Raw genomic sequence first — 24,945 nt, 5'->3', positions numbered from 1 at the left:
CACACTCCCTCGGGGGTTAGGGTACATTCTAACTGAAAAGTTACACATTCAAAGATTGTTCAAAGGAGCTCAGACATGCATTTGGGTCTGCTGATTGTTGTCCCCCAGGGATTTGTATCGCATTAACTAAGTTGAAGCTACATTTCCCAGAACTCTTTTCTCCTTGAATTTTTCAGAATTCCTTTCCTTGTATGGTTCTGGATTAAGCCTGGCTATGAGAGAAACTCGGGTAAGGTTTGGAAGGTGGAAATGCTGCTGTCGCCTTGTTTCTATGGAAGGTGGTAGGAGGATCAGATGCTGCTGCAGCTCACATTGGACGGCTCTGGTCTGATGATCACATTGTTGCCAGGGACCAGCATGCAGGGTGGGGATGGGGGATGGGGAGCAATGCCTCCTCCCACTCCTGGCAGTTCCTCTCTCAGCTTCTCTGAATTCTCCATCAGGCTCATGTAGGGCTCCCCAGCAGGTCACCTGTATCAATGATGCTATTAGGCTTGGAAGTGGTGAGAGACCAATGTGGGTGCCTATGAGAGCTAGACATCCATTCCCATGACTCCTTGTGATTCCAGAATGCTCTTCTGGTTCCGTTTTGGCTTTATTCACGCTCATGTCATGATTATCTTCCTTTTGCAATGTCTAACCCTGCTAACTTCAGGACTAGACACGGGGCAACAGACCTTCACTGATGACTAACTGGCTTCTGGATCACTGATGGCCTAAATCCTATAACAAATCTGTCTTTTCTCTCATGGTGGCTCTGCATCTCTGCTGGAAATTTAGCTGCTAGATACATACCCCTTTGGGTGTTCAAGTACATTCTGACTAAGAAATTGCACATTCAGATTGCTCAAAAGAGCCCTGATGAAACCATTTTAATGCCATTTTGGAGTTTTGCTCTTTATTGTTCCCTGGGAGCCATCAGAGGAAGGAAAAAGAACTCTTTGCTCTCTCTCTTTCTTTTTTAAATCTACTGCAACTCTAGCCCTTCGACTTCAGGAGTCCTTAATATTGACTCAACAGAATTGCATGGTGGGAGAATCAAGAGAGGATTCATTACCTGGCAGGCTTTTTCTACAGTAACGCTCTGAAAACTCAACATTTGAAAGTGTCCATCTCATCTGAGACTGCCTTCCCTCTTCGTTCCCCAGTTTACTCAGGGCCACATCCTCCTGTTCAGGCCGGGGGCTTCTCACCTGGTACACAAAGGGTTAATGTACCCAACTGCCTGTGGACTCTATGGGTGATCCCATATTTATTTCAATTATATAAGTATACTGGGCCAGTGTATTTATTTTAAATCACATTATCTACAGCTTCCCAAGCATGTGTCAACAAAAAGAACGGTTTCAATTTAGTAGACTTTGAAATGGTGTGCAGTTTATCCTCACTTCAATTATACCCTCTCCAGTAAGTCATGGGCAGCTTCAGGATTATTCAGGGCAACGTAATGCTATCTGAAAGCATTGATTTTTTTCCCTCCTCTTCAAGAACAGTTCACTGAAGGATGCACTGGAGCCTCCTTTAAGGAAACATAAAAATACATTTCTCAGCTGCAGCTTCTGAGAAATCTCAATCTTAGGGGCTCCAGATGAGACTGCTGGGAAAATTTCTAACCTTTAAAGGAAGCTGTGCAAAGCTGGTTGCAAAGGAGTGACCATAGCAGGAATCATGTTTCTTGACTTGAAGGGAATGGGAGATAGATGGGCCAAGGAAGAAGAGAATGTCAGGATTTTCTGCACTTTATCTACTTCTAGATACACAGATATTTTTTGGGCACCTGCTATGGAGCAAGTATGCAGTGGTAAACCTAAAGACCAGAGCCAGTTTTGTGGGCATGAGACTTATGCTATTGTCCAAGGCTACATGCTTATGAGGTCCCATGCTTGGTTTAATGTTCTATAGATGCTGTCTTGAAATTTTTAGTAATTTTGAAGCAAAAAGGCCAGTGTTTTCATTTTGCCCTGGCCTTTCAAACTACGTAGCCTGTCTTGATAGATACACAATTAGTTCTGCTCTCATGGAGCTTAGAGTTTTGTAGGGGAGACAGACATGAACTAATTACAGAAGCTACTCTTTCAATTGTGATAAGGGCTACCAAGAGACAGATCCAGGGGCTTAGAGGGTATGTAACAGAGGGAACTAGTAGGCTGGAGTCAACGGAGTCATCCAGAAGAAGAATAATTTGAGCAGACATCTGAAAGGTGGATCAGGCAAACCTGCAGAATTCTCTAGGGAGATCGTTCCTGCTGGAGGGAATAGCATGGGCAAAGCCCCCCAGGCAGGAAGGAGCTCGGCCCATTAGAGGAGGGGCCAGTGAGAATAAGGCACAGTGGACATAGGACTAGTTTAGTTTCTTTTTGGCAAGAGTAACAAGATCTGGATGTACCATGGTTAGATTGATAGAATGTCCCTGTTGGTAACTTGAGGTGACCCATAGACATTTTTCTCTTAGTGTCCCATCATTGTTGGCTTATTCATGCATGAATCTGGCCTCCCTTAACATGGCAGTTTTTAAGAAATGGGTAGATATTTCACAAATGCCGTAATCTCTCAAAACACTAACCATATGAATTATTTAAATTTAAATAATATGTAAATGATAATTATGAAGTATTTATTTAAGAATCCAGAATGAAAATGTCAGCTACACACTTGCCCAAAGCCTTGATAGTAGATATTTACATATATAGCCTGCACAATGTTTGTAAGTTCATTATGCCACTGGGTGTTGAGCAAATCATTTTATTCTTGCTTGTTCTTTACCTACCTCTTTGACAGTTAAACAAAATATTTCCCTAGATCTTGGCCTTCTAGAATTTGGCAAACATGCAATTTCAGACAGAATGTAATTTTAAAGAGTTTGTCATTGTTTTATTTCTCCTCTTCAAAGCTATAGAGAACTGGCTCTATTAAAGTCTCTTTGTACACAAGTGGGGAATGCCACACTATTCGTCTCCTGTACTCAGTCATGTCTGACTTTTTATAATGGGAAAAAATTGAAATCCATTGTACATTAGAAAGTTTACTTGGAAAAGCAGTATGGAGGTTCCTTAAAAAAACAAAAATAGAGTTACCTATATCCTTAGAGTATATCTGGAAAAGATGAAAACTCTGATTCGAAAAGATACATGCACTCCAATATTCATTGAAGTACTATTTATAATAGCCAAAACATGAAAGCAACCTAATTGTCCATCAACAAATGAAAGGATAAAGAAAATGTGGTATATATACATATACATGGACTGTAGCCCACAGGCTCTTCTGTCCTGGAATGGAATTCCCCAGGCAAGAATACTGGAGTGGGTAGCCATTCTCTTCTCCAGAGGATCTTCCCAAACCCAGGGGTCAAACCCGAGTCTCTTACATTGCAGACAGATTCTTTACCCTCTGAGCCACCAGGGAAGCCCTGTCTCCAGTGCCTCTGTCTACATGGGAAGCCTTTGATCTTTGTCATGACAGACGAGCTGGTGCAGTGGTTAAACCTACTTGTAGAATTAGATAGCGTTGAGTTCCAATTCTACTTCCATCACTTCAAAATCAAGGATCTTTGGCAATCTTCTCAGCCTCTCGAAATATTTGATTGCCTCATTTGTGAAAGGGAGGCTATTAGACCTACTTGGGAGAGTTGCTGCAGGGATTAAGGTCGTGTTGGATAAGCCCTTCGCTCCCTTGGCATGTGTTGAGAGCCTGGCTAAGTAGAGACTCTCAGAAACAGTGGCTGCTGTTCTCCCTGGTGAGAACCACCGATCAGAACACTGTAGGGGCAGAGCTCTTGCCCTGTGATGGTCCCCTTATGAAGCGGGGGCTGCTGGGAAGGGTGCTCCTTGGCTGATGAAACGACTGAGATGCTTAGAATGTCAAAGCTTGAAAGGAGTTTAGTGGGACCCCAAATGTCTGGCCTGTGGCATCATGTGGGGGCTGTAATGATGCAGATGCCTGAGTTCCATCCCACATCTGTGATTTGAAATCTCCAGGGAGAATCCTAAAGGAAATCAACCCTGAATATTCATTGGAAAGACTGATGCTGAAGCTCCAGTACTTTGGCCACCTGATGGGAAGAGCTGACTCATTGGAAAAGACTCTGATGCTGGGAAAGACTGAGGGCAGGAGGAGAATGGGGTGGCAGAGGGGGAGATGGTTGGATGGCATCACCCTCTCAATGGACATGAATTTGAGCACACTCCCAGAGACATTGAACAGCAGGGGAGCCTGGTGTGCTGCGGTCCATGGTGTTGCAAAGAGTCGGACATGACTTAGCAGTTGAACAATAACAACAACAAAGAAGAGACTTGGAAATATACAAAAAAATTCTGAGATAGTTTTGAGGAGCGGTCAATCCTTGGGAACCTCTCTCTTGTGCCTTCTTTTTTAAATACTTCACGTGATTCATAAACCACCGATGGACCCATCCAGGCTTCTGTATTAACTGAACCTTTGCTTTGTCTTAATTGAGGAACTGTGGGACTGAGGAAGGAATCATTGATATTTCAGAAACCCATAGCTTTTAGAAAAAGAAACTTTTCTCTCCAAAAGTAATTATGGAAATGTCATAAAAAGGTGAAAGATTTTCGAGGAGAGTCAGACATAAAAATTACATTTTGCAAATTGTACTTGGAAAGAATCATTTTAATTGAAGTAGTTATTCCCAAGCCTAAATCCCATATGCTCCTGTAACCTCAGAATGTTCAGTTCATTCTTGTCAACTACCTTCTCTTCTGATATGGCCTAAATATGCCACTTAAGTAAGAACTACTTAACAGGAGCTACTTGGGGACGATGTGTGTGAAACCAGAGAGGTGAATCTGTGCAGAAAATTTGGTAATCATAACAGGCCAGCAGGCAGATCATTTTGAGGCCCACAAAATCTTTTACACTTCCTTCTTTGTGAGAGTCTGTCTTTCCAAAGAGGAGGATCTCTCTCCAGCGTGCTTGAAGGCAGTCCTATGAGTTGGCTTTATTTATTCATTCACTTTTTCATTCCACAGATATTTATGAAATGCTAGCTGTGTGCCAGGCACTATGGAACTGAGTATGGAATGGTGAATCACACTGACACAACCCCTATGAGGTTGGAGCTTAGTATCACAGGGAAAGGCAGAATTTGGGCAGGTAATTACAAGTGTGAATCAAGCAATGATAAGAGAAAGAGCAGTTGCTACGGAAGTATGACCTAACACCACGAGTGAGCCATGAGGGCACAAAAGGATTTCTACCGAGCTTTTTTTTTTTTTTTTAACTTATCTATTTTTAATTTGAGGATAATTGCTTTGCAAGATTGTGTTGGTTTCTGCCATACATCACTGTGTATCAACATAGACATACATATGTCCCCTCCCTCTTGAAGCTCCCTCCCACCTCCCACCTCCCACCCCATCCCATCCCTCTAGGTAGTCGCAGAGCATGGGATAGAGCTCCCTGTGTCATACGGCAAATCCCCACTGGCTATCTATGTTACAAATGATAATGTGTATGTTCCAATGCTACTTCCTCTATTAGTCCTACTCTCTCCTTCCCTGAATGTTTTCACAACCCTGTTCTCTATGTCTGCATCTCCACTGCTGTCCTGAAGCTAGCTTCATCAGTACCATCTTTCTAGATTCCATATATATGTGTTAATGTATGATATTTGTTTTTATCTTTCTGACTTAACTTCCCTCTGTATAATAGACTCTAGATTCATCACTTCTTGGTCTTTTGGCTAAGATCAAAAATAGCTTTCTTTTCTTAAAAATGAACGTCGTCAAGGTGAATTTTATTAATTAACTTATTTATTTGGCTGTACTGGGTCTTTGTTGTGACACTCGAGGTCTTGCAACATGCAGGATCTGTTTTGTTTTTTTTAAATTGCCACATGTAAACTCTTACTTGTGGCATGTGGAATCTAGTTCTCTGACTAAGGATCCAACTGGGGTCCCCTGTAGTGGGATTACAGTCTTAGCCACTGGACCACCAGGGAAGTCCCCTACCTAGCATGTTTAGAGGGATGAGTCATTGGCATTTGTCTCCTAGTGTTATCACACTGAAATAGATGAAGAATTAACATGAGCTATATCTGTGATGCTAATATTCCTGAGTGAGGAGTATTATCTGTCTGATGAGAAATAATTGATTTGTCCTTTTTGATATTCATTAAATATAACCATATATTTATTATACATATAACCATGTATTCATGTTAACCATATATGTTAAACATATATAATAAATATAACCACATATTTATTATATAATATATACTAATACTATATATTATTAAATACAGCCAAAGAATATTCAAACTACCGCATAATTGCACTCATCTCAGAGGCCAGCAAAGTAATGTTCAAAATTCTCCAGTGAGGCATCAACAGTACGTGAACCAAGAAATTCCAGATGTTCAAGCTGGTTTTAGAAAAAGCAGAGGAATCAGAGATCAAATTGCCAAGATCCACTGGATGATAGAAAAAGCAAGAGAGTTCCAGAAAAACATCTACTTCTGCTTTACTGACTACACCAAAGCCTATGACTGTGTGGATCACAACACACTGTGGAAAACCCTGAAAGAGATGGGAATACCAGACCACCTGACTTGCCCCCTGAGAAATCTGTATGCAGGTCAGGAAGAAACAAAACTGGACATGGAACAAGAGACTGGTTTCAAATTGGGAAAGGAGTACATCAAGGCTGTATACTGTCACCCTGTTTATTTAACTTATATGCAGCGTACATCATGCAAAATGGCGGGCTGGATGAAGCACAAACTGGAATCAAGATTGCTGGGAGAAATATCAATAATCTCAGATATGCAGATGACACCACCCTTATGGCAGAAGGTGAAGAGGAACTGAAGAGCCTCTTCGTGAAAGTGAAAGAGGAGAGTGAAAAAGTTGGCTGAAAATGCAACATCAAAAAACAAAGATCATGGCATCTGGTTCCATCACTTCATGGCAAATAGATAGGGAAACAATGGAAACAGTGATAGACTTTATCTTGGAGGGGCTCCAAAATCACAGCAAATGGTGACTGCAGTCCTGAAATTAAAAGATGCTTGCTCCTTGGAAGAAAATCTATGGCAAACCTAGACAACATATTAAAAAGCAGAGACATTACTTTGCTGATAAAGCTCCATCTAATCAAAGGTATGATTTTTCCAGTAGTCATGTATGGATGTAAGAGTTGGACTATAAAGAAAGCTGAGCACTGAAGAATTGATGCTTTTGAACTGTGGTGTTGGAGAAAACTCTTGAGAGTCCCTTGGACAGCAAGGATCAAAGCAGTCAATCCTAAAGGAAATCAGTCCTGAATATTCATTGGAAGTACTGATTCTGAAGCTGAGGCTCCAATACTTTGGCCACCTGATGCAAAGAACTGACTCATTGGAAAAGACCCTGATGCTGGGAAAGATTGAAGGCAGGAGGAGAAGGGGATGACTAGGATGAGATGGTTGGATGTCATCACTGACTCAATGGACATGAGTTTGAGCAAGGTCCAGGAGTTGGCGATGGACAGGGAAGCCTGGAGTGCTGCAATCCATGGGGTTGCAAAGAGTCGGACACGACTGAGCAACTGAACTGAACTGAAATATAACCATTGTGTGAGTTGACTTGATAAGGCTGTTTCCATATGTAAAAATAAATTTTCATCCTGGGACTCAATGATGAGAAACTCAGGTGACTATTGACACAGATAACAGAACCCTGAGTCTAGAAGAGTGATCATGGACTTAGAGAACATGTGATGGTGCAACATTTAGAAAGTACTAGACCATTCAGGTGTGGCCTAAATCAAATCCCTTACAGTTATACAGTGGAAGTGAGAAATAGATTTAAGGAACTAGATCTGATAGACAGAGAGCCTGATGAACTATGGACGGAGGTTCATGACATTGTACAGGAGACATGGATCAAGACCATCCCCAAGAAAAAGAAATGCAAAAAGCAAAATGACTGTCTGAGGAGGCCTTACAAATAGCTGGGAAAAGAAGAGAAGTGAAAGGCAAAGGAGAAAAGGAAAGATATACCCATTTGAATGCAGAGTTCCAAAGAATAGCAAGGACAGATAAGAAAGCCGAACAGTGATCAGTGCAAAGAAATAGAGGAAAACGTGGAGAAAAGGGAACTAGTACAATGAGAAATGCAAACTAGTACAGCCACTATGGAAAACAGTGTGGAGATTTCTTAAAAAACTGGAAATAGAACTGCCATATGACCCAGCAATACCACTTCTGGGCATACACACTGAGGAATCCAGATCTGAAAGAGACACGTGCACCCCAATGTTCATCACAGCACTGTTTATAATAGCCAGGACATGGAAGCAACCTAGATGCCCATCAGCAGATGAAGGGATAAGGAAGCTGTGGTACATATACACAATGGAATATTACTCAGCTGTTAAAAAGAATTCATTCGAATCAGTTCTAATGAAATGGATGAAACTGGAGCCCATTATACAGAGTGAAGTAAGCCAGAAAGATAAAGAACATTACAGCATACTAACACGTATATATGGAATTTAGAAAGATGGTAATGATAACTCTATATGCAAAACAGAAAAAGAGACACAGATGTACAGAACAGACTTTTGGACTCTGTGGGAGAAGGCGAGGGTGGGATGTTTCGAGAGAACAGCATGTATATTATCTATAGTGAAACAGATCACCAGCCCAGGTTGGATGCATAAGACAAGTACTCGGGCCTGGTGCACTGGGAAGACCCAGAGGAATCGGGTGGAGAGGGAGGTGGGAGTGGGGATCGGGATGGGGAATACATGTAACTCCATGGCTGACTCATGTCAATGTATAACAAAACCCACTGCAATGTTGTGAAGTAATTAGCCTCCAACTAACAAAAATAAATTTAAAAAAAATAATAAAAAAAGAAATAGAGGAAAACAATAGAACGGGAAAGACTAGAGATGTCTTCAAGAAAATTAGAGATACCAAGGGAATATTCATGCAAAGATGGGCTCAATAAAGGACAGAAATGATATGGACCTAACAGAAGCAGAAGATATTAAGAAGAGGTGGCAAGAATACATAGAAGAACTATATAAAAAAGATCTTCACGACCCAGATAATCCCGATGGTGTGATCACTCACCTAGAGCCAGACATCCCGGAGTGTGAAGTCAAGTGGGCCTTAGGAAGCATCACTACAAACAAAGCTAGTGGAGGTGATGGAATTCCAGTTGAGCTATTTCAAATCCTAAAAGATGATGCCGTGAAAGTGCTGCACTCAATATGCCCACAAATATGGAAAACTCTGCAGTGGCCACAGGACTGGAAAAGGTCAGTTTTCATTCCAATCCCAAAGAAAGGCAATGCCAAAGAATGCTCAAACTACTGCACAATTGCATCTCACATGCTAGTAAATTAATGCTCAAAATTCTCCAGGCCAGGCTTCAACAGTACATGAACCATGAACTTCCAGATGTTCAAGCTGGAGTTAGAAAAAGCAGAGGAACCAGAGATCAAATTGCCAACATCTGCTGAATCATCAAAAAAGCATGAGAGCTCCAGAAAAATATCTATTTCTGCTTTATTGACTGTGCCAAAGCCTTTAACTGTGGATCACAATAAACTGTGGATAATTCTGAAAGAGGCGGGAATACCAAACCACTTGACCTGCCTCTTGGGAAATCTGTATGCAGCTCAGGAAGCAACAGCTAGAACTGGACATGGAACAACAGACTGATCCCAAATTGGAAAAGGTGTACATCAAGGCTGTATATTGTCACCCTGTTTATTTAACTTATTTGCAGAGTACATCATGAGAAATGCTGGGCTGGATGAAGCACAAGCTGGAATCAAGATTGCCAGGAGAAATATCAATAGCCTCAGATATGCAGATGACACCACCCTTATGGCAGAAAGCGAAGAAGAACTAAAGAGCCTCTTCGTGAAAGTGAAAGAGGAAAGTGAAAAAGTTGGCTTAAAACTCAACATTCAGAAAACAAAGATCACAGCATCTGGTCCCATCACTTCATGCCAAATAGATGGGGAAACAGTGGAAACAGTGACAGACTTTATTTTTTTTTGGCTCCAAAATCACTGCAGATGGTGATCGCAACCATGAAATTAAAAGACGCTTACTCCTTGGAAGGAAAGTTATGACCAACCTAGACAGCATATTAAAAAGCAGAGAGAGACATTACTTTGCCAACAAAGGTCCATCTAGTCAAAGCTTTGGTTTTTCCAGTGGTCATGTATGGATGTGAGAGTTGGACTACAAAAAACACTGAGTGCCAAAGAATTGATGCTTTTGAAGTGTGGTGTTGGAGAAGACTCTTGAGAGTCCCTTGGACTGCAAGGAGATCCAACCTGTCCATCCTAAAGGATATCAGACCTGAATTTTCATTGGAAGGACTGATACTGAAGCTGAAACTCCAATACTTTGGTCACCTGATGGGAAGAGCTGACTCATTGGAAAAGACCCTGATGCTGAGAAAGATTGAGGGCAAGAGGAGAAGGGGATGACAGAGGATGAGATGGTTGGATGGCATCACCGATTCAATGGACATGTGTTTGGGTAAACTCTGGCAGTTTTTGATGGACAAGGAGGCCTGGCTTGCTGTGGTCCATGGGGTTGCAAAGAGTCGGACGTGACTGAGCGACTGGACTGAACTGAATCATGGCAGGACAGGCAACCTGGCTCTGGTATTCCTAGAGGCCATGCTGCTCGGCACAATGATACATTGCTTTTCACTCTGTGACTGACTTTTCTTTTTCTGTTTTATCATTACTATAAGGTCAGTCCTCTAAAAGTGGAATTAATACATCAGTAAGTAATTTTAACTTTAAAATTTTTTATCATTTAATTCCTCACAAATGTTAATTTTGATCTTTTGTTTTTTTTAAAACTAAAGTATAGTTCATTTACAAAGTCTCCTGTGTGCAGCAAAGTGATTCAGTTATTCAGATGTTTATATATATATATATAAAATGTGTGTATGTGTGTTAGTCACTCAGTCATGTCTGACTCTTTGTGACCCTATGGACTGTAGCCCACCAGGCTCCTCTGTCCATGGAGTTCTCCAGACAAGAATACTGGAATGGGTTGTCATTCCTTCTCCAGTTCTTCCCAATCCAGGGATGAACCCACGTCTCCTGCATTGGCAGGAGCGTTCTCTACCCCTGAGCCACTTGACTGCACTCTGGCACCTGGCAAAGACTCTTCTTGGCTGGTATCTCCAGTGACCTTGTTTGTGAATCCAAACTTGGCTCTATATAGACAACCCCTGTTCAAGACGTTTAAGACACGCCCAAGTCCTCAGGATAGAGTTTGGAGTCCTAGCTTTTTATATACCTTCTAGCCTAGGCCTGGGAAATTAAGAATATTTGCATCTCAATTTGCTTTCTATTCAAGAAGTAAGAAAGTTAAAGCTGGACAGTACCTTAGACATCATCTAATCCAAATTTTTCCTTTTGCAAATAAGGATATTGAGGATCAGGGGAGGGTTCTTGGCTGCCTAAGAACTCCTAGTTCATTTTGCATCTTCTACATTTTGGTGAATAGCAGAATCTTTTACAAAGATTCTCCACTGGTACCTTCTACACCCTGCATTATCACATATATTCTAAATTTTAAACTATTTTGTGTTTGAGACTTGAAAGCAGCTACTGAACAGAAGCTTGCATGTGCCTATATCTTTATCAATTCATACATATTTGGTAGCATAAAAATGTCAAAAATCTATTTTGGAGTTCTGCTAAAGAGAACTCCTTCCAGAATGACACTTGAACTGTTAAATATCATCTCAAATCTCATTTTGGGGACTATAACCTTCTAAAAGCCTGGCACAAGACTAAAGTGGATTAAGGTTGAAATTTTCCAGAGGCTTTGTCTCAGACCAGTGAAGTACTTCTAATCACTTTCTATCATTATCAAAACCAGAACGGCTTCTGAATCTCATGGTCCACTGTCATTATTGAGAAGAATTGTGTACTAGGGTTGAGAGAATAATTGCTGACCAGAATTCCTGTTATCAAAACAAATTTAAAAGAGGGGAAATAATCTGCATCCTTGAGTTTATTAGGTTGCTGGATCAGTTTTTAAAGAAGGATAGGGACTCCTAATTATTTTGTTTTCTAAAAGAAAAAATAAATTCCAAGAACTCAGGGTTAAAGCTTTCAACTGTTATGTGTTTAAGATCCCAAGCAATATGTCTGACTAGTGGGAAGACACCTGTAATTTTACAGCACTTTTCCCTCCCCCAGGAATAAAATCTTCATCTTTAATAAGGTCCAAGCCTAGGTAGATTATCTATGAGAAGATTTGGCAGGTAAATGCAAAAGCAAGAACATCTCTACACCATTCCTTGTGAAAATCCAAGCAGCATGACTAAGGACTCCGGCATAAAAGTTTCCAATTGGTGTCTTTGCGAGAATTTAATCATCTCCATCAGAATCCTTAAGGAATTACAATAACAGTGATTCATTCATAATTCACAATTTCCATTATCTTCTTTCTACATCTAGCGTGGGGGGGTGAAATTTATGGCTTCATTTACATTGTGTTCTATGAATAATAGAAGAAATACAGTAAAGACCCATGGAAATGTTCTTGCTGCCGACGCAGCTTGGAGCACATCTGCATCACAATAACCTCCTTGCCTTTGTACAGTGCAGGATCCGCCAGCTTGCAGCTGCGGAGGGAACATTTCAAAGGGGCCCATTCTCATTAAGCAGAGTCTTCTCTTTCTTTGAACTTCAAAGCAGGAGGAGGAGACCTTAAATGATATTGGGGTAGGTAAGTGGTGAAATTGTAACTTCAGGTAGAAAATATCTTCCATGATGTGTCTGGGGAAACACAGCCATTCGGCAGGGCGAAAGCGTTTGTTCAGAGTGATATCTGGCTGGCAGACAGGAACACAGTTAATCTTGAGGTTTCTTTGAGCTGCTGGGGCCTTGAAGATAATCTAGCTCAAAGCCCTCCTTTTGTGCAAGCGGGAAAACCAAGACATAGAGAAAGACAGTGACTTATTTAAGGTCATATAGTAGAGGGAGGGCCAGGAACACAGACCCCTTACTCTTGGTCCAGAGTTCTTTCCAGACACCCCACTACCTTTGTTTCACACACAAAGCACCTGGCTTTGTGACACGACAATAAAGCTAGCAGTAATCTTCTTGGTGAGGGATTTTAAAACAGGGAGCAAAGACGTTTTCAAGGATTTCCCCCCCTAAATAATAATCTCTCTCAATTGAAAATCTTCACTGAAAAACATTCTGAGATTCAAAGAAAGAAATTTGTCATACTTCTGCGATTAAGTAAATCTCATTTTTCTTCTTCCAAGGAATGACAATAAAGCTGGTGAAAACCTTAGGACCTTCAGCTTTCTCCCCCTGGCGTCCGGTAGGAGCCCGGTGCAATACTTTATTACTTCTCCATCTGCAAAAGAATAAAAACCCACCCATCTATTTACAGAAGCGTCTGTCCTTTGAATCAGTAATTTTCCATCGACCAAATGGAACATGATCTAGCTAAGCCAAACTCAGTTCACATAGTAGAGGTTTAATTTTTTTGTTGTTGTTGGAAAGATTACATTAAAAAATGTGCATTTACTTGGAGTTTGTTGGAGGCTATAAAGAATTGTTTCTAAAACCTACTATGTCCATCATTCCCTATTCTGTGCAATGCTGCCTACATCCATATCATCTCTCATCTGTCCTTATTTTGTTTTTGAAGAAAACATGAATCACAGAAAACCAGTATATATATGTATATATATATAAGAATACATACATATAAGGCATTGGGAAGGATCTTTGTTTCTTGCAGAAGACTCACATAGCAAGTTCTGACTCTAATTTTATTAAGGTAATTCAGATATCATGTTAATAGGGAGGCCTTTTGTAGCTGGAAAGGGCAGCTGATATTAGCAGGCAAAACACATACAAATTCAACAGGGCCATGATTCACAGATGCATATTCTCTGTGATCCAACATGTCTAATACATTTAGTCATGCACAATAAAAGCCAAACAAAGGAATCAACCATTGGCCTTTCACTGTCTGCTTCCTACCCCAAGCCTGAAGGAATTCCTCCAGTAATGCACACCAAACAAAATAATGTGTCTACTGTCTCCGCCCACCCTCCCCACAACTCTTAAGTAGGATCACTCAAAATGCATTTGTTACAGACAGGAAAAAGAAGAAATAAAAAGAATAGATCACTTTGTTTACCTTCTTACACTAAGGGTTTACCCTGCCTATTCCCAAAGTGTGATTTGGTGGCAAGCTGATCTCATTCCAGAAAGAGAATTCTAGTCTGTCTGGACAGAAGAAGTGTTAAACTAACATTAGTCACAAACTTAAACTTCTGTGGCTTACAAAGTAACCAGGATCCAGTCTGTTGCCCATTTCAAAAGTGTACCAGCTAAACTAAATTCAGCCTGATTGAGATTCTCCTTCAGTTCTAGGGTAAAAGTGCACTGCCCACCTAATCTGTTTTGTGCACACCAGACTGTTATTCATTCAGTCAAGAATAAGTTCTGTTTATTAAGCATACGATGAAGAACAGATTTTTGATTTTGACTTAGACAACTCTTGAGGGTACTAAGAATCTGACAGCCTGCTAGAGCTCTATCGTTCCCATAAAATTCCCTCAATGCCTCCCTGGCATAATGGGGTGGGGGATGGGGTGGGAGGGAAATTAAACTTACATGTACTTTGTTTCTGGACCTGGGGTCTCTTTCATCTGGTCACAGAGCCTCAAATTTTGCCTGTTTAATTCTACTCTGACAGTTCTCTCCTGAAAGAGACATGGATGTAAAAATAAAACTACTAACTTTATTTTATTGGAGCAAAGAGAGAGAGAGAGTTTCTTCTTTGGGGGTTGCAGTACAACTTTTGTATTTTTCTGGGCAGTTGTCTTTTTATTCTACTTTATTTTAGGTGTGTACATAATTATTTGGGGTGATATAGTTGAGGGCAAGCAAGAGAAAACTTGTAGTTATTGCCTGAGATGTCCATGTAAAGTTGACAATCTGGAGGCTTAAGGGTAGATGTAGAGAGTCCAGACAGAAACCCTGGCCATGGTGCTGTTTCTAGGTCAGAGGTTTTTAACTTGGCTGCATTTTGTCTGCCAGGGGACATTTGGCCACGTCTGAAGATGTCTTTAATTGTCACAACTAGGAACCAGGGATGCTACTACACGTTATGCCATGCACAGGACAGCCCCCAGCACAAAGAATTATCCCGTCCCAATTGTCAGTCATGTCAAAGCTGAGAACCCTTGCTCTAGGTCAAGTCTCACCTAGAATATTATATTAGTATCTGGTTCTGAGTCTAGTACTTTAGTATCTTGCCAATCTGGAGCTTGTCCCCAGAGGGCGACTGGAAAGTGGGGTAAATGAAATGGTATCAAATGTGATTAAGGGGAGAGGGACCAAGACTGTTGAGTCCAGAGAGAAGGAGGCTCAGGAGACCTGGAAGTCTGTTCTGCTCCTTCGTAGATGACATTGGGTGAATTCCATGGGGATAGAGACATTGGAAGCCATCTCTTTTTTAAAAAAATTTATTTAAATATAGTTGATTTACAGTGTTGTGTTAGTTTCAGGTATATAGCAAAGTGATTCAGTTGTATATACATGTTATATATATATATATATATATATATATATATATATATTCTTTTTCCTGCATTCTCTTCCATTAAGGTTATTAAAAGACACCAAATATAATTCCCTGTCCTATACAGTAGCTCCTGTTGATTGTCTATTTTGTTTATAATAGTGTGTATATTTTAATTCCAAGCTCCTAATTTACCCCCCCTCTTCCCTTTGCTAGCCATAAGTTTGTTCTCTATGTCTGTTTGAGTCTGATTCTGCTTTGTAAATAAGTTCATTTGTACCATTTTAAAAAAAGATTCCACGGAATAAGCAAAATCATATATTTATCTTTCTCTGGCTGACTTATTTCACTTAGTATGATAATCTCTAGGTCCATTCATGTTGTTGCAAATGACATTGTTTAATTTTTTTTTTTATGACAGAGTAACATTTCATTGTGTATATATACCGCATATTCTTTATTCATTCATCTGTTGATGGACACTTGGGTTTAGAAGCCATTTTTAATAATTAATGTTACTGGGGGTAGACTTTGCCAACAAAAATCTGTCTAACCGAAGCTATAGTTTTTCCAGTAGTCATGTATGGACATGATATTTGGACCATAAAAAAGGCTGAGTGCCTAAGAATTGATGCTTTTGAACTGTGGTGTTGGAGAAGACTCTTGCGAGTCCCTTGGACTGCAAGGAGATCAAACCAGTCAATCCTAAAGGAAATCAGTCCTGAATATTCATTGGAAGGACTGATGCTGAAGTTCCAGTAATTTGGCCACATAATTCGAAGAGCCAACTCATTGGAAAAGACTGTGATGCTGGGAAAAATTGAGGGTAGGAGGAGAAGGGGCAATGGAGAATGAGATGGTTGGAGGCATCACTGACTCAATGGACATGAATTTCAACAAACTCTGTGAGATAGTGAAGGACAGGTAAGCCTGGCGTGCTGCAGTCCATGGGGTTGCAAAGAGTTGGAGACGACTTAGAGACTGAACAATGTAAGTTCCCTGAGAGCAGCCAGAGTGCCCATCTTCCTCACCACTGTATCCCCTGGGGACTGGAATGGAACTCTAGATATAGTAAATAAAGTGCCTATTGAGTGAGCAGAACTTTAATTATTTGTCAGAGATATTGTAGAGGACATTCACAGACAGAAAGACTATCTTTATTTATGGTTTGGCCTCATATCTAGTAGCTCAACTCCAGGAAAATTATAATCTAAATTTTAAGGCCACCTTTGCCAGAACTGAGGACTAACAGAACTCAATAAAATAATTTAAAGCTACACTTGGGGAATTCATTTTCAGAGAGTCTGAATCCATACATAACCGTGTATACCTGCATTGCCATGAAACGTATGTTCCACTTTCAACAACTCCAACCCAGTAGATAATCTATAGGGTATATATTTTGAACTTTTTATGGAAGTATGACATACAGATGGGGAGGTGCACATGAGAAAAAGCTATAGTGTGTTGAACTCATTGATTCACTTCATTTTTTCCAGCTTTGTTGAGATATAATTGACATATAACAATGTGTAAGTTTAAGGTATACAATGTGAGGATTTGAGGCACATTTACATCACAAAATGATTAACACTATAAGGTTAGTTAACATGCCTATCCTCTCATATAATTATAAATATCCTCTCACAGTTTTCTGGTGGTAATAACATTTTTTTTTTCTGTTACAATAACAGGCATTATAGTCTCTTCTGTTCTTGAGAAGATCCTAGACACTTTAGGTCGCACTTTTAGATGTAAAATGATGAAGGGCTTCCCTGGAGGCTCAGTGGTAAAGAATTCGCCTGCCAGTGCAATAGACGTGGATTTGATCCCTGGGTTGGGAAAATCCCATGGGGAAGGAAATGGCAACTCAATCCAGTGTTCTTACCTGAAGAATCTCATGGACAGAGAAGCCTGGCAGGCTACAGTCCATGGGATCCCACAGTCAGAAGTGACTTAGCGACTAAACAACAACACCACAAGATGATGAAAGATCTAAAAGTGTCTGTTTCATAGAAAAAGTATAAAGGAAGAAGGAAAGAAACAAAAAAAGAGGGAAAGAAAGAAGGAAGGAAGGATGGTGGGCTTTCAGATTAAAGTGCTTGCAGTCCTCAGTATCAGCCTCAGTCTCTGTGATAGCCAGACATGAATATTTGTCCACAAATTCTGATACGTGGGAAATGTAAAGCTATTTTTCCATAATCCAACATAATTTGCTCATTGAACTTCCATCCTGAGAGGGATGGTGGAAGATGGTACAAAAAATAATTCAGGGTCCATTCCACTCGACTCTGCACGATTCCCCTGGGCTATACCTAGTTTCTGTAACTCATGTTACAGTTTTGTAGAAGATGGATATTGAGTCTCCTGGGCCTGCAAATCACCCTGCTGCATTTGCTGAGATGGTCCCATCTGGCCTGGGTCCTTGATCCAAGCTTCTGTGTTGTCCTTCACTTCTGGAAGCCAAGCCTTTCTAGCTTTAATCTTCATCAGCTACTTCTGCATCCCATTGGGGTTCAAGAGAAACACTTGATTGCTTTCCTGTTCCAATCTGAGGTTGAGGGAAACTTGCTTTGGATTTGCTCAGAGCCCTAAATTGGGTAGGTACTTACTGTATTCCCACAATGTTTTGGGGGGCAGGCAACCCCATGGGGACTCCTCTTTGTCCCCTGGGACATTTCTTCTCTGCCGTTGACCTCCTTTCTTGGCCACCTTTGCTCCTCAAACCTACTGGACTCAGCCTGGGAAGTGGGGGAAGGGTGGGGTGAATTTGAGAGGCTACAATAGATTGTAACCATTCTTGCATTCTGAGTTCCAAAAATATTGAGAAGGGTAAGCAGATAGAGAAAATCATTCATTCATACATTTATTCAAATAACTACTTCTTGAACTCTACAATGTGTGAAGGAAAGCTGGTATCTGAGAATGTGACTTAGGTCTGAGTCAACAACGAACTTACTATTGTCATGGTCAGTTTTATGTATCCCCTTGGCTACTCAGTCAAACACCAGTCTAGGTGTTGTTGTGAAGGTATTTTGCAGATGTGACCAACATCTGTAATCAGTGCATTTTAGGTAAAGGAGATTATCCTGGATAATCTGTGTTGGGTCTGAACTAATCAGTTGAAAATCTTTAAGAGCAAAATAGGTTTCCTTGCTACTGCTGCTGCTAAGTTGCTTTAGTCATGTCCAACTCTGTGCGACCCCATAGATGGCAGCCCACCAGGCTCCGCTGCCCCTGGGATTCTCCAGGCAAGAACACTGGAGTGGGTTGCCATTTCCTTCTCCAATGCATGAAAGTGAAAATTAAAAGTGAAGTCACTCAGTCGTGTCCGACTCTTTGCCACTGCATGGACTGCAGCCTACCAGGCTCCTCTGTCCATGGGATTTTCCAGGCAAGAGTACTGGAGTGGGGTGCCATTGCCTTCTCCAAGGTTTCCTTGAGGAAGGACAAATTAAGCCTGTGGATGACAGCATCGGCTTCTGCTCCAGAGTTTCCAGCATGCCCAGGTGCTCCTTATGCTCCTTATGGTGCTAATGGTGCTAATGAACCCACCTGCCAATGCAGGAAACATCAGAGATGTGGGTTCAATCCCTGGATAGGGAAGATCCTCTAGAGAAGGAAATGGCAACCCACTCTAGTATTCTTGCCTGGGAAATCCCATGGACAGAGGAGCCTGATGGGCTACAGTCCATGGAGTCGCAAAGAGTTGGACGTAACTGAGGTGAGTTAGCACACTAGCCAACTCTCACAATTTCATAAGCTAGTTCCTTGTAATAAATCTCTTTCTGGTTGGAACCCTGATGAATCCATACACATTAGTTACAGGCAGCCCTGGACCTTAGAACAAGGTGGGAAGATGCTTCTGGTGGACAATCAGCCTATGAAAAGGAAAGAGAGAGGGAGAGAGGGAACTATGCATTTCTGGTTTCTTCTCTTCACTTTCCCTCATCTGGCATGGGTGATGGGGCAGAGACAGGCCAGGAATCTTATGCTAAAGCAGATTCCTCCTCATGGAAGACAGCATTATGAGTCTCTCTTACTCCCTCAAATGGTTGATGAAAAGCAATGATCAGGAGCTGAGAGAGAAAATTTAATTTTGTGTGCTCACATTACAAAAAGTTTGAATATTAGATCTACCTTATTTTGCCAGCTGAAGTACCTCTGATGAAATTATTGACTTTGATCAAAATATTCACTGAAGGAGCTCAGATTTCAGTGTTCTTTGCTCACTTGACAGCATTTTATTTAGAATGTTACTCAGTATATTACAATCCAATAAGATGCCAGTTGGAATCCAAACTTTCAAACAATTGTTTAACTAAACCCAAGGTGCTAGAGTACAAATACTTGTGTAATGCATTTTAATTCAAATCTAGTTAAGTTTTCTTATAATGTCTGCTCACCATGTGAGTGTGTGAGTGTGAAAGTCGCTCAGTCGTGTCTGACTCTTTGCAACTCTATAGACTATACAATCCATGGAATTCCCCAGGCCAGAATACTGGAGTGGGTAGCCTTTCCCTTCGCCAGGGGCTCTTTCCAACCCAGGGATCAAACCCAGGTCTCCCGCATTGCAGGTGAATTCTTTACCAGCTGAGCCACAAGGGAAGCTCACCACAGGGGACTTTAGATTAGGGTCTAGAGTCACAACCATATATTTTTCTTTTTAGATCTACATGGTTGCTATACAACTTCCCAGATGGCTCAATGGTAAAGAATGTGCCTGCCAATGCAGGAAACGCAAGAGATGAGGGCTCTGTCCCTGGGTCAGGAAGGTCTCTTGGAGGAGGAAGTGGCAACTCATTCCAGTATACTTGCCTGGGAAATCCTATGGACAGAGGAGCCCGGTGTGGATGAAAATGAGGCTGCAGTCCAGTGGTTAGGACTTCCCCAGGTCTGGGAACTAAGATCTCACATGTCTCTCAGCCAAAAAGCCAAAACATAAACAACACACACACACATATACAACAACGACAACAACAAATAAGGGTCTGGAGTCAGCAAATTTTAAATCCTAGTTATGCCTTCTATTGGTTGTGCGTCCTTGGGTAGATTAACCCCTCTGAGCTTTGATTTCCACCTCTGTGAAATGGGGATAATAATTGTACTTTGCTTAGAGGGGGACTGTGAGGAGAAAATCAAGTAATATACATAAAGTGTTTCTTGGAACATCTGAGTAAAGAAAATATTTGGAATCCATGGATTTTACTCATTTGCTTTCATTCTCTCCAGAAACACCACTAAATAAGGTGTTTGTTTTTTTTTTTAAAGATTTATTCATTCATTCATTTATTTATGGCTGTGCTGGGTCTTTGTTGCTGCATGCGGGCTTTCTCTAGTTGCAGTGAAAGGGGCTACTTGTCATTGAGGTGCACGGGCTTCTCATTGTCATGGCTTCTGTCGCAGAGCCCAGGCTCTAGGCAAGCGGGCTTCAGTAGTCACAGCACGCAGGCTCTAGAGCGCAGGCTCAGTAGCTGTGGGATCTACCCGGAGCACAGATTGAACCCATGTTCCCTGCATTGGCAGATGGATTCTCAACCACTGAGCCACCAGGGAAGCCCTAAGTAAGGTGTTTTGTTTTGAATACATGAATGGGAGAGGAGACAGAGCAACAAGTTTTTAGAGGCTATTAACAGATAAATAGGATAGTGTGCAACTTAGCACACTTCAGAAAACGGAATCGCAAGTCTGTAGTGTGGAATGCTAAAAATCAAACTGATTTAAGCCACAGACACAAAGCCTTAGGTCACGGGTGGAGTAAAGTAGGGCATCAGAGTCCCCCTTTTAAGTGAACAAGGCATTTAAGTGAACCAGTGCATCCTGGATGCTAAGACCTCCAACTCTTCCTTCACTCAGTTTCTGGAAGTGACATTCTGGCTTTTTTCCTTCCTAGGGGATGGTCAGAGTCTTATCTGGAGAATTTGATCTACTTTGTGGCTGTTTTTCAAGGGAATGGTCCAGCAAGATCACTGAGTCAAGTTCATGGTCAGTATGTTTCAATCAGAGCTTATAATTGTGTTTTCTCCCCACACTCCTTTTTTTTCAACCTACTGCATGTCTTGGGTACCTTAGTCCTCCCACCAGGGACTGAACCTGGGCCACCCCAGTGAAAACTTGCAGTCCTAATCACTGGACTGTCAAAGAATTCCCATCTCCATACTCTCAAATACAACAGATAACTGGACTACCAGACATAGGAGAAAGCTTAAACATTGAAAGATAGAAATAAAAATGAGCAACAACAAAAAAATCAATAACAAAAAAACAATTTGGGAAAAAATAGAGCCCAAGCAGGGAAAAGAAAGTAAGGAAAAAACCCTTTTGTCATTGTGTGCATAAAGCAAGAACAGGATGCTTTAAAAAAGGAATATTTAGAAAATAAAATAGAACTCTCAATAATTCCAAGTGAGAACAGAAATGAAACATTCAACAGAAGAGGCTGAGGATTAAGCCGAGGAAAAGATGAAGTGAAGAATATATCCTGGAAAGCTGAGTAAACAGATGAAATGATAGAGAGGAAGAAATTTTAGAGAACCAGCCCAGAAAGTGTAAGATCTGAATGATGGGGTTCCAAAAAGAGAACATGGAGGGACAGACCACTGAACATTTCTCAGAAGTGAAGGTTGAGTTCCCAGATAGGGAGGGCCACTGAGCGATCAGCACAGTGGACGGAAAATGACTGACACCGGTCTACAGATCTCAGAAATGAGGGCGAGGGAAAAGAAAACTAGCCACACACAAAAGGACCAGGAATCAGAATGATTTCAAACTTCTCAACAGCCATAATGGATGTTGGAAGATGATGGAGAAATGCCTTCAGAATTGGAAAAAAATTACTCCCATTTGGAATTCCATACACAGTGAAATCAGATATGAGCGTAGAGTAAGGATTTTTTAAAAGATTTTTTTGATGTGGACCTTTTAAAAAGTCTTTATTGAATTTGTCACAATATTGCTTCTTCTTCATGTTTTTATTTTTTGGCCATGAGTCATACGGGATCTTAGTTCCCTGATCAGGGATTGAACCCACACTCCCTGCATTGAAAGGTGAAGTCTTAACCACTGGACCACCAGCGAAATCCTGTGAGGATGTTTTTGATAAGCAATGTTTAAACAATTTTTATTTATCTGTCCCATCCAAAAGAGGGAGAGGCAGAGGGATCTATTTTTTAAATTTTGTGTTTTTTTTTAATTAAAAAAAATTTTTAATTGGCGTATAGTTGCTTTACAATGCTGTGTTAGCTTCTATTGTACAGCAAAGTGAATCAGCTATACATATACATATATCCCCCTCTTTTGGATTTCCTTCCCATTTATGTCACCACAGTACATTGAGTAGGGTTCCCTGCATCATACAGTATATTATCGTTAATTACTTTAACTCCTTAAATATGTGCATTTATATTTTTGATACACATAAAAATTTTAAGTCTTAGTGTTATGCCTATTATATAATGAGCCTTCAATATTTAACTCTTTACATTCATTTTATGATTCCTAGTATGTCAATCCTGAGCAGATGTGAAAGGAAGCAAGGAGAAATTTTTTTGATGCAGAACAATTCCATCTTTATGTTAGCTCTAAGCAGTTTTCTTTATGATGATCTAATTATTGAATTTCAGTGAGGATAAGGAACCCTACAATACTTTGGGAAGTAAAAGGGAGGAAGCAAAATCACGTCTTGGAGTTCTGGCTCTGTGTCTGGGACGGTGTACTTCAACTCCATGATTCCATTTACTCTTGTGTGTGTGCTGTCAATTCAGTTGTGTCTGACTTTGTGAGACCCCATGGACTGCAGCTCCTCAGACTCCTCTGTTTAGGGGATTCTCCAAGCAAGAATACTGGAGTAGGTTGCCATGTCCTCCTCCAGGAGATCTTCCTGACCCAGGGACTGAACCCATGTCTCTTATGTCTCCTGCGTTGGAGGGCGGGTTCTTTACCGCTAGTGACACCTGGGAAGCCCTCGTTTACCCTTGTGCCGTGCTGTATAATGCTCAGTCACTCAGTTGTGTCCAGCTCTTTGGGACTTACGGACTGTAGCCCACCACGCTCCTCTGTTCATGGGATTCTCCACGCAAGAATACTGGAGTGGGTTGCCGTGCCCTCCTCCAGGAGATTTTCCCGACCCAGGAACCGAACCCATATCTCCAGTATCTCTTGCATTGCAGGCAGGTTCTATACCCACTGATCCACCTGGGAAGCCTCCATTTACACTTGTGTGTGTTAGTTGCTCAGTTGTATCCGACTCTTTGCGACCCCATGGACTGTAGACCACCAGGCTCCTCTGTCCATGGGATTCTTCAGGCAAGAATACTGAAGTGGGTTGCCATTTCCTTCTCCAGGGTCATTTAACCTTAATACCACCCAATTCTAAAAGTGCTGTCATTACATTTGATGGTTGAGGACAGTTAGTCTCAGAAGTAAAGTAAGTAAAATTTGTCCTTTATCACACAGTAAGAGGGGAGCGGATCTGGGAGTTGACTCCAGGTTTAGGACCAAAGTCCATACTCCTGTCCTTATCATTGCCATTCACAGCATCAATAAAGTATATTTAGGCAAGATCTTGGATGACAGTTTCATAGTAGAATAACAAAGGAAGTATGGATCTTTGGAGGACAGGTCTAACTAGCAAGGTCTAACCATGCCTGTTTTCTTTTGTCTAAAAAACTCTGGGCTGGATACCCTGGAAGCTAACTCAATGTGCTGCCCTTCTGTTCCTGTGGTTTGCAGAGCGCCCAGTCTTGCCAACTCCAGACCCACAGAACCAGTCCACTGTTTGCTTAATTGTCTAGATCCCTCCTGACAGTACACCGTGTTCTCCTTCCCTCCTAGTGAGATAGGGGAAGGCTGAATGTAAACAGTCTTTTTCCTGTTCAGAATGTAGAGAAGCAGTGGAAGCCAGCAGTTGGAATGAGAGAGTGACAGTGGGCTTAATTAACCCCCTGGAGAAAAGAACGGTGGGGCAAGACCCTGAAAACAAAGGCGCCACCTTCTGATTCTTCTGACCTCACCCCAATCCAAGTGGTCAGAACTGGAATAATGGGGACAAGCAGTAACCTTGGGCATTCCTGCAGTTGCATTGGGATAGAAGCCTATCGTGGAAAATTTGAAACAAATGCAAAGTACTGTGTCAGAGGACATGAGGATAAGTGACGATGATAGACTCACAAGGTCTAAGAGGATATGTTTACCACATGGACTTTACACAAATGTGTGGGCAGGATTAAGGGAACCCAATAAAGAAAGGTGAAGTGCCCCAAGCCAGCGACAGGAAGGAGCAACTGCAAGCCTGAAGGGACTTTGGAAGGGAAAGTTCACCAGACCCTGGAGTGGGAAAGGTATATTAGAGAACTGAGATATAGGTTGAGGGACATGATCCCTCCCAACCTGTA

Source organism: Muntiacus reevesi, chromosome 2, assembly GCF_963930625.1.
Source record: "Muntiacus reevesi chromosome 2, mMunRee1.1, whole genome shotgun sequence".
NCBI classification, from domain to species: Eukaryota; Metazoa; Chordata; class Mammalia; order Artiodactyla; family Cervidae; genus Muntiacus; species Muntiacus reevesi.
This window is presented reverse-complemented; position numbering follows the sequence as displayed.